General features: G+C 38.0%; 1 protein-coding gene across 6 annotated transcripts in view; it reads right to left on the bottom strand.

Moving 5' to 3' along the window:
- The window catches only part of MBD5 (methyl-CpG binding domain protein 5), a 402,382-nt gene that overhangs the window by 78,789 nt on the left and 302,862 nt on the right, over positions 1 to 20,731 (bottom strand). The gene's annotated exons all lie outside the window — the stretch shown is intronic.

Raw genomic sequence — 20,731 nt, 5'->3', positions numbered from 1 at the left:
GGATCTTAGTTCCCTGACCAGGGATCAAACTCAGGCCACGGCTGTGAAAGCTCCGAGTCCTAACCACTGGACTGCCAGGGAACTCCACACCCCCCCACCCCCTTTTTTTTCAACAGACAAAAATATTCTGTTTGAAAAAAACACCAGGATATTATAATACAAGTGCTTTGATTTAACTGTATTATGCAAATAATGCTGAATGATAAAGAGATAAAATCCCACACTTTCATATTTTCAACTTTGGTGTTATATCAGAGATCACAAACAGCTCACTACTGTATAAATTCTATTTTTCTAGGAAAATTTTTGGTAGCCTCAATCTACTTCATATATACATGACTATACATATAAATATATAAATATTCATATACACATACATATATATAAAATACCAGAAAGCCACAGGGAAATTTCATATACCAAATCTTGATTAATCGTATAAAATAACAAAAAGAAGACTTGTCATTAACATTAAAAATGAAATTATATTTAGTAAAAATGCATTTTGTGAGATGATACTGTTCTTAATCTTTTTCATTTGTTCAGCTATAGATGTGTTTAGAGTAACTGGGTCACACTGAACCAGTAATTCAGATAATGAGAATTTTACAATACCTATATGTCCTTTCCCTCACTGGACTTTTTAATACTTCAGTATTAAAGAAAATCTTTGTTGAAAAGTCAGTTTTATTCTAAGTTTTATGATTTGTTTACAACATGGTTATTCATTCATTCATTCAAAAGTATATGAACTAGGTATAAAATCAAATGAAATTATTTAAATCCTTCATTATGGCCTACTACATATCAGACATAGTTGTAGGCAGTGGGGATCCTACAATTGGAAGGCTTACAATGTAGTGGTGGAGAAAGACCAAAAATCAAGAAATGAATATATAAATAAAATAACTGGCAGTCATGTTAAGTGCTGTGAAAGAAATAAATAAGGACCTAAGGGAGAACAAGGGTGAGGGGTAGGAAAGATCTCCCTTAGAGTGATGGGAAGTCCTCCCTGAGGAGATGAAATTTAAGTGAGACCTGAAAGATGAGAGAGAAACTGGCCATGAGAAGGGAATCTGGGCAAGAGTATTCTAGGCAAAGGAAACAGCATGTGCAAAATTCCAGAGCTGGAAAAGGGTTGGGTGTGATCCAGAAACTGAAGGAAGATCCACGTTGCTGAAATGTAATGAGGGAAGTGGGGAGTGGCATGAGATGAGGCTGGAGAAATAGGCAGGGAGGGAATCATGTAGGGCCTCATTATTCATAATCATGTTGTGAATTTTTTTTTCATTGCAACAGGAAGCTTTCAAGAGTATAAGCATAGGATTGACAAGACTTTAATTGCACTTTAGGAAGGTATCTCTTTTTTGCTGTGTTAAGAATGGATTGGACCAGGGGACTTCCCTGGTGGTGTAATGATTAAGACTCCATGCTCCCAATGCAGGGGGCCTGGGAACTAGATCCCACATGCATGCCGCAACTAAGGAGCCCGCCTGCTGCAACTAAGATCTGGTGCAACCAAATAAATAAATATTAAAAAAAAAAAGAATGGATTGGGCCATATGATCCAGCAATCCCACTCCTGGGCATATACCTGGAGAAAACCATAATTTGAAAAGATACACGAACCCCAATGTTCATTGCAGCACTATTTACAATAGCAAGGACATGGAAGCAACCTAAATGTCCATCGACAGAGGAATGGATAAAGAAGATGTGGTACATATATACAATGGAATATTACTCAGCCATAAAAAAGAACAAAATAATGCCATTTGCAGCAACATGGATGCACCCAGAGTTTGTCATATTGAATGAAGTTAAGTCAGACAGAGAAAGACAAATATGATACTGCTTATATGTGGAATCCAAAAAAATAGTACAAATGAACCTATTAACAAAACAGAAATAGAGCCACAGATGTAGAAAACAAACTTATGGTTACCAAGGGGGAAGGGGCAGGGAGAGATAAATTGGGAGACTGGGATTAACATATACACAATACTATATATAAAATAGATAACTAATAAGAACCTAGTGTATAGCACAGGTAACTCTACTCAATACTCTGTAATGACCTATATGGGAATAGAATCTAAAAAAGAGTGGATATATGTGTATGTATAACTCATTCATTTTGCTGTACAGCAGAAAGTAACACACATTGTAAATCAACTACACTCCAATAAAAATTAATTTTAGGGCCTTCCCTGGTGGCGCAGTGGGTGAGAGTCCGCCTGCCGATGCAGGGGACACGGGTTTGTGCCCCGGTCTGGGAGGATCCCACATGCCGTGGAGCAGCTGGGCCCGTGAGCCATGGCTGCTGAGCCTGCGCTCCGCAACGGGAGAGGCCACAACAGTGAGAGGCCCGCATACCACAAAAAAAAAAAAAATTTTTTTAAAGTTAAAAAAAAAAGAATGGATTGGGAGAAGCAATCTGATAGAAGTTTTTGTGATAAAGGCTGAGAGCTTGACAAAATTTTGGATGCCTGTTCACAACTGTCTCTTTAAAGTACTTCTTTGTGTTTAACTGTGAATAATAATAACAGGTATAGTTGGAATATAATTGGAAAAATCGGTCATGTTCTCTTGGACGTTGTAATAGCCTAGGAAGTGCACACTGGGTGTGGTCACAAAGGTATCTTACACTTTGGGAAAGTGTATTTCAAAGTATTCAAAGACAGCAAAAGTGCATTGTCAGCATCTATTATAAGGAACTCAAAGAAAGTTTTAAATTAAGGAAAAAAAAAAAAAAAAAAAAAAGAGGACACTCTGGGGCTTCCCTGGTGGCGCAGTGGTTGGGAGTCCGCCTGCCGATGCAGGGGACGCGGGTCCGTGCCCCGGTCCGGGAGGGTCCCGCATGCCACGGAGCGGCTGGGCCTGTGAGCCACGGCCGCTGGGCCTGCGCGTCCGGGGCCTGTGCTCCGCAACGGAGAGGCCCACGTACCGCAAAAAAAAAAAAAAAAAAAAAAAAAAAAAAAAAAAAAAAGGACACTCTGACCATGACCATACAACCAGCCTAAGCCCAAAGATGAAGAAACCAGAGAGTTATGTAGAAGCTCAAGGGGTTGAACAGGCAGCTTTCCATGTGGCTTAGGTATAAAGAGGTATGTTTCAAAAGCAAAAGAAAAGTCATATAAACCGAAGATTCAGCCTTTAAGAGTTTATGTCATTTGACTTCTTGATATTTACCTGACTACATTTTGTACCAGTCTGTTCTTTGTAAATGACTCTCTAGTTGTATCTTTTTTCAGTTTATTGAATATGTCACACTTATTCTTGACTTCGGGCTTTTGCAGTTGCTGTTCCCTCTCCTAAACTCTTCTAATATCTGAGCTCAAACATCACCTCAAAATGCCATCTTGTTTATTTTCTTCATAGCACATATTCCTGACTAAAATAATCTGTTTATGTTTATTGCCTTTCTCTCATCACTAGAATTTACGCAACAGAGTAAGGACTTTGTCTATCCTTTCCATAAGTTATTCTCAGTGCTTAACACAGCATCTGGCACATTATAGGCCTTCAATACTTACTGAATGGAAAGAAGGAAGAAAAGTAGAAAGAAAAGAAGGGAAAAATGAAAAGGCATGCAAGAAAAATATAAAAACTTTTATCAAGTACAGAATGAATTGGGCTTTAGAAAAATCCTAAAGATATAAAAGGAACTTTTAAAGTTATGATTGGAACAAGAAAAAGATTCAGGGAAAGACTTTTATTTGGATAAACACTGAAATAATAAAATGAAATTAAAAGACAATTAAATTTCAATTTTGTTTCTGTCTTCTTGATCAAAGAGAATAAATCTTATGTCAAAATGAAAAAATAAATCTGATTAAGAATAAATCATAGAGGACTCTGGCTTCCAGCCAAGATGGAATAACAGGGGTCATATTTGCCCACTTGCTTGAAATTAACAAAAAAAAAAACCCAGACAAAATATATGAAACAATGGTTTTTAAGAAATTAGACATCAGTCAATCAAGGTCAGTGATCTTTCAGAAACAGGAAACAAAGGAGATGAGCCCTAGAAATGCCCTAGCTTATTGCCTTGAGTGAGTTTCTATTCTGTGTGCAAAGAGGGTGAACCCAGTTGGAGCTCAGCAGACTAAGTTGAGGAGATGTAGCTGAAGAGTCAGGGGAGATCAAGGCAGTGTGAATTTGCAGGACAGAATGCCAGAGAAGAGAGAGCTGCAGGGAGAGAAATGGAGATATCTGTGGAAGGCTCCCTTTGAGCATCCCTCAGAGTACTGATAAATGCATGCATGTGAGGAAAATAACTGAGGCTGAGGAAAGAATTCCCTGAAAGGATAGAGAGAATAGCACTTGGCATTCACACTGGGCTGGGAACTAGAATACCTCATAATTCATTAGGTATAGAGTAGCAAACTCAGAAGTGTCTTGCCTAATAGTGGGGAATACGTAGACTTAGACTAAACATTGTTCTGGTCCCACCTAATGAGTTTTAAAAGCAAGACTTAAAAGGATCAAATTGTTATTTCCAAGTAGCTTAAGTGCACTCCAGAGGAAAGCTGAAGAATATTTAAAGGCATACAAAAATACCCAGGACTCAAGAAGGAAAAATTCACAGTGTATAACATGAAGTAAAAATGATCAGACATGGAAAAAGCAGGAAAATAAAACATGTGGTGAGGCATAAAACCAGTCAATCTTGAATGAAATTCCAGGGAATTATGCTGAGTGAAAAAAGCCAATCCCCAAAGGTTATATACTATATAATTCCATTATTTAACATTTTTGAAGTGACAAAATTTTAGAAACAGAGAACAGAACTTACACATGGGACAGAATTGTACACATGGGATAGAACTGTACAGAACTAAATACACATACATGCACATGAACGAGTACCAGTAAAATCAAGGAACTGTGAACAAGATCAGTGCTTTGTATCAGTGTATTCTGGTTATGATATTACACTGGTTTTACAAGATGTTACCATTGGCAGAAAATGGGTAAAGGGTACATGGGATTTCTCTGTATTATTTGTTACAATTGCATGTGAACCTACAATTAAATGAAAATTTCAATTAAAAAGATCAATCAATTGAAACTTATCCAGACTCACAGATTTTAGAATTAGCAGATAAGAACATTGGCAGAGTTACTGTAACTGTAACATTGGCAGAGTTACTGTAACTATAAAAGAGATATGCAAGATAGTAAAATATAAAGAAATATGCAAGATAGTAAAACAAAACAAAAAAACAACCCAAATTGAACTTCTAGAGACAAAAACTATGAGGTGAAAAATACACTGAATGGGATTAACAGTGGATTAGACACTGCAGAAAAGATTAGTAAATGTGAAGACATAAGAATAGAAACTATCCAAAATGAAATGGAGAAAGAAAAGAGACTGAAAAAAAAACGGACAGTGTCAGTGACGTGTGGGATGATTCAAGTGTAATACAAGTGTGTAACTGGAATTCTTGAAGGAAAGAAGAAAGCAGGAACAAAAAAGTTTAAAGAAACAATGGCTAAAATTTTCTTGGATTTAGTGATAATTATAAGCCCAGAGACCTAAGAAACAAAATAAATCCCAAACAAAAAAAGTATGAAGAAAACTACCCTAAGGCACACCATAATCAAATTGCTTGAAGTAAGAGTCTGAAAAGCAGCTGAGGGATGGAGGAATGTGTTATGTACAGAAGACCAAAGTTAAGGATGACAGCAGATTCCTCACTAAAAAGAATGCATGTGAGAAGACTGTGAGCTCTCATCTTTAAAGTACTAAAAAATCCCCCCAAATCTGTCAACCTAGAGTTCTACAGACAGCAAAAGTATCTTTCAAAAATGAAGGTGAGGCCTTCCCTGGTGGTGCAGTGGTTGGGAGTCCGCCTGCCGAAGCAGGAGATGTGGGTTCATGCCCCAGTCCGGGAAGATCCCACATGCCATGGAGCGGCTAGGCCCATGAGCCAAGGCCGCTGAGCCTGCGCGTCTGGAGCCTGTGCTCCGCAATGGGAGAGGCCACAACAGTGAGAGGCCCGCATACCGCAAAAAAAAAAAAAAAAAAAAAAAAAAATGAGGGTGATATAAAGACTTTTTCAGATATACAAAGCTGAAAGAATTTAAGTAATGATAAAGAAAGATCCTCAGGAAGAAGCAAAATAATACCAGATTGAAATCTGGATCTAAGACAAAGGGAATGTAGAGCACCAGAAATAGAAATTATTTGGCTAAACATATCAAATCTTTTTCTTGCATTTAAATATCTTTAAAGATAATTAACAATTTAAATTTTTAAAAATGTAACATGAGGTTTATACTACACAAAAAAGGAAAATAGACGGAGAAGGGGAAAAGAACAAAGATCAAATGGGACAAATACAAAATAAAAAACATGGGACAAACAGCAAAATGATAGACAAACCTAACCAAATCACTTACCGTATCAAACACAAATGGTCTAAATACCCCAATTAAAAGGCAGGGGTTGCACTCTCACCACTATTATTAGACATAGTTTTGGAAGTTTTAGCCACAGCAATCAGAGAAGAAAAAGAAATAAAAGGAATCCAAATTGGAAAAGAAGAAGTAAAACGGTCACTGTTTGCAGAGAACATGATACTATACATAGAAGATCCTAAAGATGCCACCAGAAAACTACTAGAGCTAATCAATGCATCTGGTAAAATAGCAGGATACAAAATTAATGCACAAAAACCTCTTGCATTTCTATACACTAATAATAAAAAATCTGAAAGAGAAATGAAGGAAACACTCCCTTTACCATTGCAACAAAAAGAATAAAATATCTAGGAATAAACCTACCTAAGGAGACAAAAGACCTGTATGCAGAAAACTACAAGACACTTATGAAAGAAATTAAAGATGATATAAACAGATGGAGACTCCCTCTTGTGACAGCACCAGAATCACAAATAACTGCTGAACAATCATCGACAGGAAGACACTGGAACTCACCAAAAAAGATACTGCACATCCAAAGACAAAGGAGAAGCCACAGTGAGATGGTAGGAGGGCCGTAATCACAATAAAATCAAATCCCATAATGGCTGGGTGGGTGACTCACAAACTGGAGAACACTGATACCACAGAAGTCCACCCACTGGAGTGAAGGTTCTGAGCCCCATGTCAGGCTTCCAAACTTGGGGGTCCGGCAATGGGAGGAGGAATTCCTAGAGAATCAGACTTTGAAAGCTAGCGGATTTGATTGCAGGACTTCAACAGGACTGGGGGAAAGAGACTCCACTCTTGGAGGGCACACACAAAGTAGTGTGCGCATTGGGACACAACGGAAGGAGCAGTGACCCCACAGGAGGCTGAACCAGACCTACCTGCTAGTGTTGGAGGGTCTCCTTCAGAGGCGGGGTGTGGCTGTGTCTCACCATGAGGACAAGGACACTGGCAGCAGAAGTTCTGGAAAGTACTCCTTGGCATGAGCCCTCCCAGAGTATGCCATCAGCCCCACCAAAGAGCCTGTGTAGGTTCCAGTGCTGGGTTGCCTCAGGTTAAACAACCAACAGGGAGGGAACCTAGCCCCACTCATCAGCAGACAAGCGGATTAAAGTTTCACTGAGTTCTGCCTACCAGAGCAAAGCCAGCTCTACCCACCACCAGTTCCTCCTATCAGGAAACTTCCACAAGCCTCTTAGATAGCCTCATCCACCAGAGGGCAGACAGCAGAAGCAAGTAGAACTACAATCCTGCAGCCTGTGGAATAAAAACCACATTCACAGAAAGATACACAAGATGAAAAGGCAGATAGCTATGTACCAGAAGAAGGAACAAGATAAAACCCCAGAAAAACAACTAAATGAAGTGGAGATAGGCAATCTTCCAGAAAAAGAATTCAGAATAATGAGAGTGAGGATGATCTAGGGCCTCGGAAAATGAATGGAAGCAAAGATCGAGAAGATGCAAGAAATGTTTAAGAAAGACCTAGAAGAATTAAAGAGCAAACAAACAGAAATGAACAACACAATAACTGAAATGAAAACTACACTAGAAGGAATCAATAGCAGAATAACTGCAGCAGAAGAACAGATAAGTGACCTGGAAGACAGAATGGTGGAATTCACTGCTGCAGAACAGAATAAAGAGAAAAGAATGAAAAGAAATGAAGACAGCCTAAGAGACATCTGGGACAACATTAAACACAACAACATTCGCATTATAGGGGTCCCAGAAGGAGAAGAGAGAGAGAAAGGACCCGAGAAAATATTTCAAGAGATTATAGTCGAAAACTTCCCTAACATGGGAAAGGAAATAGCCACGCAAGTCCAGGAAGCACAGAGGGTCCCATACAGGATAAACACGAGGAGAAACACGCTGAGACACATAGTAATCAAACTGGCAAAAATTAAAGACAAAGAAAAATGATTGAAAGCAGCAAGTGAAAAATGACAAATACCATACAAGGGAACTCCCATAAACTTAACAGCTGATTTCTCAGCACAAACTCTACAAGCCAGAAGTGAGTGGCATGATATACTTAAAGTGATGAAAGGGAAGAACCTACAATCAAGATTACTCTACTGGCAAGGATCTAATTCAGATTCGAGGGAGAAATCAAAAGCTTTACAGACAAGCAAAAGCTAAGAGAATTCTGCACCACCAAACCAGACAAATGCTAAACGAACTTCTCTAAGTGGGAAACACAAGAGAAGAAAAGGACCTACAAAAACAAACCCAAAACAATTAAGGAAATGGTCATAGGAACATACATATCGATAATTACCTTAAATGTGAATGGATTAAATGCTCCAACCAAAAGACACAGGCTTGCTGAATGGATACAAAAACAAGACCCATCTATATGCTGTCTACAAGAGACCCACTTCAGACCTAGGGACACATACACACTGAAAGTGAGGGGATGGAAAAAGATATTCCATGCAAATGGAAATCAAAAGAAAGCTGGAGCAGCTACACTCATATCAGATAAAATAGACTTTAAAATACAGAATGTTACAAGAGACAAGAAAGGACACTACATAATGATCACGGGCTCAATCCAAGAAGAAGATATAACAATTATAAATATATACCCACGCAACATAGGAGCACTTCAATATATAAGGCAACTGCTAACAGATATAAAAGAGGAAATCAACAGTAACACAGTATTAGTGGGGGACTTTAACACCTCACTTACACCAATGGACAGATCATCTAAAATGAAAATAAATAAGGAAACAGAAGCTTTAAATGACACAATAGACCAGACAGATTTAATTGAAATTTATAGGACATTCCATCCAAAACCAGCAGATTACACTTTCTTCTCAAGTGCGCACAGAACATTCTCCAGGATAGATCACATCTTGGGTCACAAATCAAGCCTCAGTAAAGTTAAGAAAATTGAAATCATATCATCTTTTCTGACCACAACACTTTGAGATTAGAAATGAATTACACGGAAACAAATGTAAAAAACACAAACACATGGAGGCTCAAAAATATGTTACTAAATAACCAAGAGATCACTGAAGAAATCAAAGAGGAAATCAAAAAATACCTAGAGACAAATGACATGAAAACACGATGATCCAAAACCTATGAGATGCAGCAAAAGTAGTTCTAAGATGGAAGCTTATAGCATTACAAGGCTACCTAAAGATACAAAAAAAATCTCAAATAAACAATTTAACTTTATGCCTCAAGAAAGAAGAACAAACAAAACCCATAGTTAGCACAAGGAAAGAAATCATAAAGATCAGAGCTGAAATAAGTAAAACAGAAACAAAGAAAACAATAGCAAAGATCAATAAAACTAAAGGCTGGTTCTTTGAGAAGATAAACAAAATTGATAAACCATTAGCCAGACTCATCAGGAAAAAGAGGGAGAGGACTGAGATCAATAAAATTAGAAATGGGAAAGGAGAAGTTACAACAGACACCGCAGAAATACAAAGCATCCTTAGAGACTACTATAAGCAACTCTATGCCAATAAAATGGACAACCTGTAAGAAATGGACAAATTCTTAGAAAGGTATAAGCTTCCAAGACTGAACCAGGAAGAAATAGAAAATATGAACAGACCAATCACAAGTAATGAAATTGAAACAGTGATTAAAAATCTTCCAACAAACAAAAGTCCAGGACCAGATGGCTCCACAGGTGAATTCTATCAAACATTTAGAGAAGAGCTAACACCCATCCTTCCAAACTCCTCCAAAAAACTGCAGATGAAGGAACATTCCCAAACTCATTCTATGAGGCCACCATCACCCTGATACCAAAACCAGACAAAGATACTACAAAAAAAAAAAAAATTACAGACCAATATCACTGATGAATGTAGATGCAAAAATCCTCAACAAAATACTAGCAAACAGAATCCAACAACACATTAAAAGGATCATACACGATGATCAAGTGGGATTTATCCCAGGGATGCAAGGATTCTTCAAAATACGCAAATCATTCAATGTGATACACCATATTAACAAATTGAAGAATAAAAACCATATGATCACCTCAATAGATGCAGAAAAAGCTTTTGACAAAATTCAACACCATTAATGATAAAAACTCTCTAGAAAGTGGGCATAGAGGGAACCTACCTCAACATAATAAAGGCCATATATGACAAACCCACAGCAAACATCATTCTCAATGTTGAAAAACTGAAAGTATTTCCTCTAAGATCAGGAAAAGACAAGGGTGTCCACTCTTACCACTATTATTCAACATAGTTTTGGAAGTCCTAGCCATGGCAATCAGAGAAGAATAACAAATAAAATACAAACTGGAAAAGAAGAAGTATAACTCTCACTGTTGGCAGATGACATGATACTATACATAGAGAATCCTAAAGATGCCAGCAGAAAACTACTGGACCTAATCAATGAATTTGGTAAAGTTACAGGATACAAAATTAATGCACAGAAATCTCTTGCACTCCTATACACTAATGATGAAAAATCTGAAAGAGAAATGAAGGAAACACTCTCATTTACCATTGCAACAAAAAGAATAAAATATCTAGGAATAAACCTACCTAGGGAGACAAAAGACCTGTATGCAGAAGACTATAAGACACTGATGAAAGAAATAAAAGATGATACAAACAGATGGAGAGATACACCATGTTCTTGGATTGGAAGAATCAATATTGTGAAAATGACTATACTACCCAAAGCAATGCAATGTATACTACCCAGATCCAATGCAATCCCTATCAAATTACCAATGGCATTTTTTAAGGAAATAGAACAAAAAATCTTAAAATTTGTATGGAGACACAAAAGACGCAGAATAGCCAAAGCAGTCTTCAGGGAAAAAAATGGAGCTGGCGGAATCAGCCTCCCTGACTTCAGATTATACTACAAAGCTACAGTAATCAAGAGAATATGGTACTGGCACAAAAACGGAAATATAGATCAATGGAACATGATAGAAAGCCCGGAGATAAACCCACGTACCTATGGTCAACTAATCTATGACAAAGGAGGCAAGGATATACAATGCAGAAAAGACAGTCTCTTTATTTATTTATTTATTTTTTTGCGGTACGCGGGCCTCTCACTGTTGTGGCCTCTCCTGTCGCGGAGCACAGGCTCCAGACGCGCAGGCTCAGTGGCCATGGCTCACGGGCCCAGCCGCTCCGCGGCATGTGGGATCCTCCCGGACCGGGGCATGAACCCGTGTCCCCTGCATCGGCAGGCGGACTCCCAACCACTGCACCACCAGGGAAGCCCCAGACAGTCTCTTTAATAAGTGGTACTGGGAAAACTGGCCAGCTACATATAAAAGAATGAAATTGGAACACTCCCTAACAGCATACACAAAAATAAACTCAAAATGCATTAGAGACCTAAATGTAAGGGTAGACACTATAAAACTCTTAGAGGAAGACATAGGAAGAACACTCTTTGACATAAATCACAGCAAGATCTGTTTTGATCCACCTCCTAGAATAAGGGAAATAAAAAATATATTTAAAGAAATGGGACCTAATGAAACTTAAAAGCTTCTGCAAAGCAAAGGAAACTACAAACAAGATGAAAAGACAACTGTCAGAATGGGAGAAAATATTTGCAAATGAAGCAACTGACAAAGGATTAATCTCCAAAATTTACAAGCAGCTCATGCAGCTCAAAAGCAAAAAAACAAACAACCCAATCCAAAAATGGGCAGAAGACCTAAATAGACATTTCTCCAAAGAAGACATATAGATGGTCAAGAAGCACATGAAAAGCTGCTTAATATCACTAATTATTAGAGAATGCAAATCAAAACTACAATGAAGTATCACCTCACACCAGTTAGAATGGGCATCATCAGAAAATCTACAAACAACTAATGCTGGAGAGGGTGTGGAGAAAAGGGAACCCTCTTGCACTGTTGGTGGGAGTGTAAATTGATACAGCCACTATGGACATCAGTATGGACGTTCCTTAAGAAACTAAAAACAGAATTACCATATGATCCAGCAATCCCACTACTGGGCATATACCCAGAGAAAACCATAATTCAAAAAGACACATGCACCCCAATGTTCACTTCAGCACTATTTACAATAGCCAGGTCATGGGAACAACCTAAATGCCTATCGACAGACAAATGGATAAAGATGTGGTACATATATACAATGCAATATTACTCAGCCATAAAAAGGAACGAAATTGGGTCATTTTTAGAGACGTGGATGAATCTAGAGACTGTCATACAGGGTGAAGTAAGTCAGAAAGAGAAAAACAAATATGATATATTAACGCATATATGTGCAACTTAGAAAAATGGTACAGATGAACCGATTTGCAGGGCAGAATTTGAGACACAGATGTAGAGAACAAACGTATGGACATCAAGGGGAGAAGCAGCAGGGGGTGGTGGTGGTGCTGTGATGAATTGGGAGATTGAGATTGACATATATATACACTAATATGTATAAAATGGATAACTAATAAACACCTGCTGTATAAAAAGAATAAATAAAATAAAATTCAAAAATTCAAAAAAAAAGAAAAAGATGATACAAACAGATGGAGAGATATACCATGCTCTTGGATTGGAAGAATCAACATTGTGAAAATGACTATACTACCCAAAGCAATCTACAGATTCAATGCAATCCCTATCAAACTAACAATGGCATTTTTTACAGAACTAGAACAAAAAACTTCACAATTTGTATGGAAACACATAAGACTCTGAATAGCCAAAGCAATCTTAAGAAAGAAAAATGGAGCTGGAGGAATCAGGCTCCCTCATTTCAGACTATATTACAAAGCTATAGTAATCAAGACAGTATGGTACTGGCACAAAAACAGAAATACAGATCAGTGGAACAGGATAGAAAGCCCAGAGATAAACCCACGCACATACAGTTACCCTGTCTTTGATAAAGAGGGAAGAATATACAATGGATAAAAGAAAGCCTCTTTAATAAGTGGTGCTGCGGAAACTGGACAGCTACATGTAAAAGAATGAAATTAGAACATTCCCTAACACCATACACAAAAATAAACTCAAAATGGATTAAAGCCCTGAAATGTAAGGTTAGACACTATGAAACTCTTAGAGGAAAACATAGGCAAAACACACTATGACATAAATTACAGCAAGATCCTTTTTGACCCACCTCCTAGAGAAATGGAAATAAAAAACAAAAATCAACAAATGGGACCTAATGAAACTTGAAAGCTTTTGCATAGCTAAGGAAACCATAAACAAGATGAAAAGACAACCCTCAGAATGGGAGAAAATATTTGCAAATGAAGCAACTGACAAAGGATTAATCTCCAAAATTTACAAGCAGCTCATGTAGCTCAATATCAAGAAAACAAACAACCCAATCCAAAAATGGGCAGAAGACCTAAATAGACCTTTCTCCAAAGAAGATATACAGATTGCCAACAAACACATGAAAGGATGCTCAACATCGCTAATCATTAGAGAAATGCAAATCAAAACTACAATGAGGTATCACCTCACATCAGTCAGAATGGCCATCATCAAAAAACCTACAAACAGTAAATACTATAGAGGGTGTGGAGAAAAGGGAACCCTCTTGCACTGTTGGTGGGAATGTAAATTGATACATTCACTATGGAGAACAGTATGGAGGTTCCTTAAAAAACTAAAATTAGAACTGCCATATGACACAGCAATCCCACTACTGGGCATATACCCTGAGAATACCATAATTCAAAGAGTCATGTATCAGTGTTCATTGCAGCACTATTTCCAATAGCCAGGACATGGAAGGATCCTAAGTGTCCATTGACAGATGAATGGATAAAGATGTGGCACATATATGCAGTGGAATATTACTCAGCCATAAAAAGAAAGGAAACTGAGTTATTTGAAGTGAGGTGGATGGACCTAGAGACTGTCTTACAGAGTGAAGTAAGTCAGAAAGAGAAAAACAAATATCGTAAACTAACACATATATATGGAATCTAAAAAAGAAAAAAAAAAAGGTTCTGAAGAACCTAGGGGCAGGACAGGAATAAAGACACAGACATAAAGAATGGACTTGAGAACACAGGGAGGAGGAAGGGTAAGCTGGGATGAAGTGAGAGAGTGGCATGGACATATATACCCTACCAAATGTAAAATAGATAGCTAGTGGGAAGCAGCTGCATGGCACAGGGAGATCAGCTCGGTGCTTTGTGCCTACCTAGAAGGGTGGGATAGGGAGGGTGGGAGGGAGACGCAAGAGGGAGTGGATATGGGGACATATGCATGTGTATAGCTGATTCACCTTGTTATAAAGTAGAAACTAACACACCATTGTGAAGCAATTATACTCTAATAAAGATGTTAAAAAAAAAGAGGCAGGGGTTGTCAGACTTTGTAAAAAATAAAAAGTAATGCTGCTTACAAAAATCATACTTTAAAGATAGCAACGAAATGACAATGATAAATCTATTAACACTAATCAAAAGAAAGGTAGAAGGGGCATTTGTGATAGCCCAAACTGAAAAAACCCAAATATCCATCACAGGTGAACAGACAGATAACCTAACTATGGTATATCCATATAGTGGAATATAACTCTGAAAAACAAACGAAAAACTATTGACTCATGTAACAGCAAGAATAAAACTCAAAGTCATCATCTTGAGCGAAAAGTGCCTAATGAAAAAGAGTATATACTGCATTTTCCCATTTATATAAAATTCTAGAAAATGAAAACTAATCTACAGTGACAGAAAACACATCAGTGATTGCTTGAGGACATCAAGAGGGTGCGGAGATAAGGGAGGTAGGAATTATAAAGAAATATAAGAAAACTTTTGGTGGACATGGATATGTTAGTTATCTTAATTGTGGGGATGGTTTCACATATGTTAAAACATCAAACTGTACTCCTTAAATATGTTTATTGTATGTCAACTATATCACAATAAAACCATTAAAAATAAATAAATAAAAGAAGGAACAACTCTTCCTTACAGAATAAGTCAATAAATGCAGAAGAAATGAGGAAGACAGAAAATCATTATTTGAACACCACAGTAATAACTGTGGCAGGCGTGATCAATGAATGCTAAAAATAGTAGACGAGAGTATAAGAAGAAACAGGATATTTGCATAGCATAAAAGTATTTCCTTCCAAATATTTATTAATTACAAAGGGGGAAAATAGTAACTTTACAGTGGAGAAACCTGACAGACACCCACTAAGCCAAGTGATCAAGGTTAACACCATCGGTAGAAAGACATATCAACATCATGCGCCCCCTGCTAGAATGCACTGAGAAGGGGACATCACTTCCAAATATTTGTCCCACAAATGCATAATGGCAATGTAATCAGACAAAACTTCAGATAAACCCAAACTGAGAGACATTAAAGAAAATGCCTGAGTAGGTGGTACTCAAAGGGTCAAGGGCATGAAGGGTAAGGAGACTAAGGAACTCTAACAGATTGGAGGAGACTAAGGAGACATGAAAATAAAGTGTAATGTGGGATCCTGGACTGTATCTTGAAAAGAAAAAGTACATTAATGGAAAAACTGGTGAAATCAGAATAAAGTCTATAGTTCAGTTAATAATATTGCATCAATATTAATTTCTTAGCTTTGACCACTTGATTATGCCCTATGCAAGATGTTAACATTATGGGAGGGTAGGTAAAGCCTGCATGGAAATGCTCTGCACAATTTTTATAACTCTCTTTTTAGTCTAAAATTATTTCAAAACAAAAAAAAATTTTTACAGAATAAATCACAGGGATTTCCCTGGTGGTCCAGTGCTTAAGGTTCTGTGCTTCCACTGCAGGGGGCACGGGTTTGCCCTACATGATTGCCTGAAAGAAATGAATGAGAGAACCTGGAGATGAAATGACTGGATGGATGACGGTAATCCTTTTTTAAAAAATACATTGTTAAAATTAATTTATTTTATTTTTGGCTGTGTTGGGTCTTCGTTGCTACACGCAGTCTTTCTCTAGTTGCAGGCTAGTCTTCATTGTAGTGCGCGGGCTTCTCATTGCGGTGGCTTGTCTTGTTGCAGAGCACGGGCTCTAGGCGTGTGGGCTTCAGTAGTTGTGGCGCACGGGCTTAGCTGCTCCGTGGCATGTGGGATCTTCCCGGAACAGGGCTCGAACCCGTGTCCCCTGCATTGGCAGGCAGATTCTTAACCACTGCACCACGAGAGAAGCCCTGGATGATGGTAATCTTTGAAGAACTACAGAGACTAGAAGAGATGATAAGAGACTAGATAATGAAACTCTAATTTTTTTGAAAAGGAAAAGAATGTGGAGATCTCAAGTTATAAACCAGTCAGGCTTCAAATCATGCTTTTTAAGCTCTGCAAGATTTCTGGAAGGAACTAATGAACAGATAGCTTTACATGTGTTTAGAAAGGAAGACAGTGATAACTATGAGCTAGTTCATCTTTACCAAGAACAAGTCATGTTAGACTAACCTCAGTCATTTCCTGAAAGTATCGCTTGCTTGGCAGATCGGAAAAATACTCTAGCCCTAGTAAATTTGATTTTAAGAAGGTATTTGGCAAAGTCATTAGAAAGCTTGTGGACCAGATGGTAAAATAAGAGCTAGATGACATTTCAGAAGTCGTATATATTCATTATTGACTGAATGACTACAGATTTATGACTCAATGTCCAAGTTCAATCTATTAGAATTCTCTATTGGCAGATCGAAAGGCTTCTTCTCTGCAATCCTATCCAAATAACCATTTTCCATTAACAAGGATGAAGAAACTCTGAGATGGAAGAATGGTTGATGGTTGCAGAATAGAATTAGGATCCTAATATCCTTAAAGGGATTTTAAAAAAAAACCTTAAAAAATAAGATCAAGTGGAATATGGAGGAGATATAATTTATAGTATATGATATAAAATTTTGCTGTACAATATAGTTGGTAGAAGGGCCAACGGGATAATAGTTATCAGAGAGTGATATTCAGCCTACATTAGAATGGGGAATTCTGTGGACTTCCCTGGTGGTGCAGTGGTTGAGAATCCTCCTGCCAATGCAGGGGACATGGGTTTGATCTCTGGTCCGGGAAGATCCCACATGCCGCGGAGCAACTCAGCCCGTGCGCCACAACTACTGAGCCTGCGCTCTAGAGCCCGCACGCCACAACTACTGAAGCCAATTTGCCTAGAGCCCATGTTCCGCAGCAGGAGAAGCCATTGCTGTGAGAAGCCCACGCACCGCAACAAAGAGTAGCCCCCGCTTGCCGCAACTAGAGAAAGCCCGCGCACAGCAACGAAGACCCAATGCAGCCAAAAATTTAAAAAAAAAAAAGGTTATAAAGAAAAAGAATGGGGAATTCTGACAACTGTAAAATTTTCCATATTGCACTCATCAAATTTCTTTAATTCATAGAAAAATGAGAATAAGTAAATTCTTATGATAGACTTTCCAAATGCCTTTGAAATGAGAATCTTTCTTGAAAAATCATCTTCCCCAGATAGAATGAGAGCCAGGATCTCATTTTAACCAGTTTCTGATTACCCTGGTGAATATAGGTAGAACAAACTCTCTGTTAGCAAAATGGAACAGCCTATTTATTAATGTATCATGGCTAAGGTCAGGTGAGAATATTTATACATGCTAATTTGGCACAGGGCCAGGATGGCAGTAGAGTTAGAGCTGGAGGAAATAGGAGAAAAATAATTATTAAGCACTGGTAATAGATGCTGAGCAGTAATTTTCCTATTGTGTCTGAAGTGCTAACCTTACTTTAACAAGCACCAGCTCCACTTTTATTTTATATAAGAGGATTCCATTAGATCAAAGATTCCTGTATTTATAAATAAAACAATCCCCCCGTCCCCAAACAATGATCTTTTAAAATATAAGGAGCAGAAGGCAAAAGTATAGGGGCCACAGAAAACACACTCGTGAATTAACCAGAGAATAATTAAACCAAATATAATCAAGTAGACCATGTAATCAGTTTGCCAGGGATTGGCAACCTTTGTTAAATAGTTCGCCTCAATATCAATCCTTTTCCATTTCATACATTTTTATCTCATAGAGAGATACTGAGGGCCTGAACTAGGATTCTGAGAATGAGACTAGAGAGAAGGAATACAATTGAGCAATATTTGGGTTCTGAAATAAGCAAATCTTAGTTATTATATGGATGTGTGGGGCCTGAGGATGATGTAAGGAGTCTAGGAAAGGGATGGCAAATAAGTTTTAATTCACATGCTATCTGATATAGCATGGATTTCAGCAGAAAATAAGACAACAGTACACTCAAATTGGGTAATTTGTGAAAAACTTTACCTGCAAAGATGTGGAGTAGATTTAGGGGAACTGGCAAAGGATAGTATATGGCCCCAGGACTGGCAATACCAAAGACCCATTACACCCCTAAGTCAGAAAAGAGCAGTTTCTAGAATTGAAGAGGGTATTGACAGGAGTTGTGTCCTTCACTGTGATGACACCTGTAAAAATAAATATCTCAATATCACTCTTCTTCCACTTTTTGATCTTCTGCAGATGCCTCCCAGCAAACCCACCCAGAAGACACAGGACAAGAAAGCTCTTGATGTAGTCCTAAAGGTGACTGCACAAAGAGTTGGGTGAAGAATAAGCCGGATACCAAGCCTAATCGATTGACAGTAGTTGCCTACAACACCATGTAGAAAAGGATTCTGTGATGTCATCCAACCTCATTAGGATAAACAACCATGAGAGCCATATACCTATTATGAGAATGGGGTGAGGCAGTGTCAGCATGTGCTCATGAATCCTATGCCTGTAATAAGCATGTGTGTCTTCTGTTTCCCAACCCTGGAGTATGAAGACTTTCACACTTCTAGTTTGTCTGAATGATAAGTAGCTATACCAACAAATGAAACAAAAAATACAAGAGGAACATATTAGGGAGCAGGGATGATAAATTCAGTTTAGGTTATGTTGACTTGGAGATGCCCAAAGATCATCCCTGGATATATGAATCTGAAGTTCAGTGGGCAAGTCCAGCCTGGAAATGGGAGTTTTGGAATCAATAGTTTATATATGATAGTTGAAACCATAAGAATAGAGAGAACACAGAGAAAAAGAATCATGGGTAAGTATGAATACTGGGGAATATCAACATTATAAGTGGAGGGCATAGAAAAAACCTGCAAAAAGAAAAAGAGCAAGAATAGTCAGAAGGTTACAAGCAGCACCACGGAATGTAGATTCACAGAAACCAAGGGAGTAGAATATCTGGAGAAGAAAGTTGCCGTGAATGTCAAATGTTGAAGAACAGCCGTGAAATAAGGACTGAAAAATTTCCACTGGATACGACAATTAGAAGATTACTGGTGCCCTTGATGAGACCAGTTTCAGGAATATAATAAAAGAGGAAGCCCAATTTCAGTGGGATGAGAAGTTAATGAGAGACAAGGATGTGAACACTTCAAATATTGTTCTTTTGAATACAATGGATGAGGTGAAAAAAAGAATGAGTTGATGGTAGCCAGACAAAAATAGGATCAAAAGAGTATTTTTTTAGAGTGACAAAACAAAATTAAAGTATGAGGAGAAGGAGCTAATGGAGTGAAACTGAATAAATAAGAACGAGAGAACTATTAGAGACGGCTGGAGCCTGTTCCCTAAGGGAAAGTGTCTTGCCCACACCCCTCAGTACAGGTGATTGACTATAGTAGGCATATAAATTGGTTAATGACCTATTAAGAAAAGATGAATTGAGCCAAATGGATTCTCTTTGTTAGGAGTATGAACTAAGAAATATGGAAATAACTGGCTGATTAGCAGTGGAAACTCAGAGGAAAGAGTAATGATTAAAAAAAAGAAGGCACAGCACAGCAGTGATGAGCAATGTTAAGCTGAAGTCAGACAAAATAAAAACCATGAGTGGATGATGGAATCATCTGTTAGGTAGAGCATAAGGAAGTTAGATCTTAGAAACAGAAGAGAACAGAGATGTGTGTGTGGGGGGGAGAGGTGGAGGCACCAAGAGAGGCCATGTCCCTCTAAAGGAGTGACACAGAGAACTGCTTTGGTATCTGATAACTTTCCAGTTACGGTTCACTGGTATCCTTACATTAACTCATCTTTTCTCTTAATGTGAATGAGTTTCTGTTCCTTGAATCCCAAACTTCAACACTAAGACAAGGACTAAAAGCAAAGCCGCAGAGGAGTCAGGAAAGGAAAAGTCAAGTGAAAAGGGTTGCTTTGAACAAAACTGAAAATCTAATACTCAGTGATCCTAAGAAAGAAAGAACATGTGTTGATGCAGGAGCTGGAAGGAAGTCCATAGCTCAAACATTTATCAAAAAAAAGCAAAAAAC

Source organism: Orcinus orca, chromosome 7 (assembly GCF_937001465.1).
Source record: "Orcinus orca chromosome 7, mOrcOrc1.1, whole genome shotgun sequence".
NCBI classification, from domain to species: domain Eukaryota; kingdom Metazoa; phylum Chordata; class Mammalia; order Artiodactyla; family Delphinidae; genus Orcinus; species Orcinus orca.
Note: the sequence above shows the minus strand (reverse complement) of the source record. Positions and strands in the feature narration are given on the sequence as shown.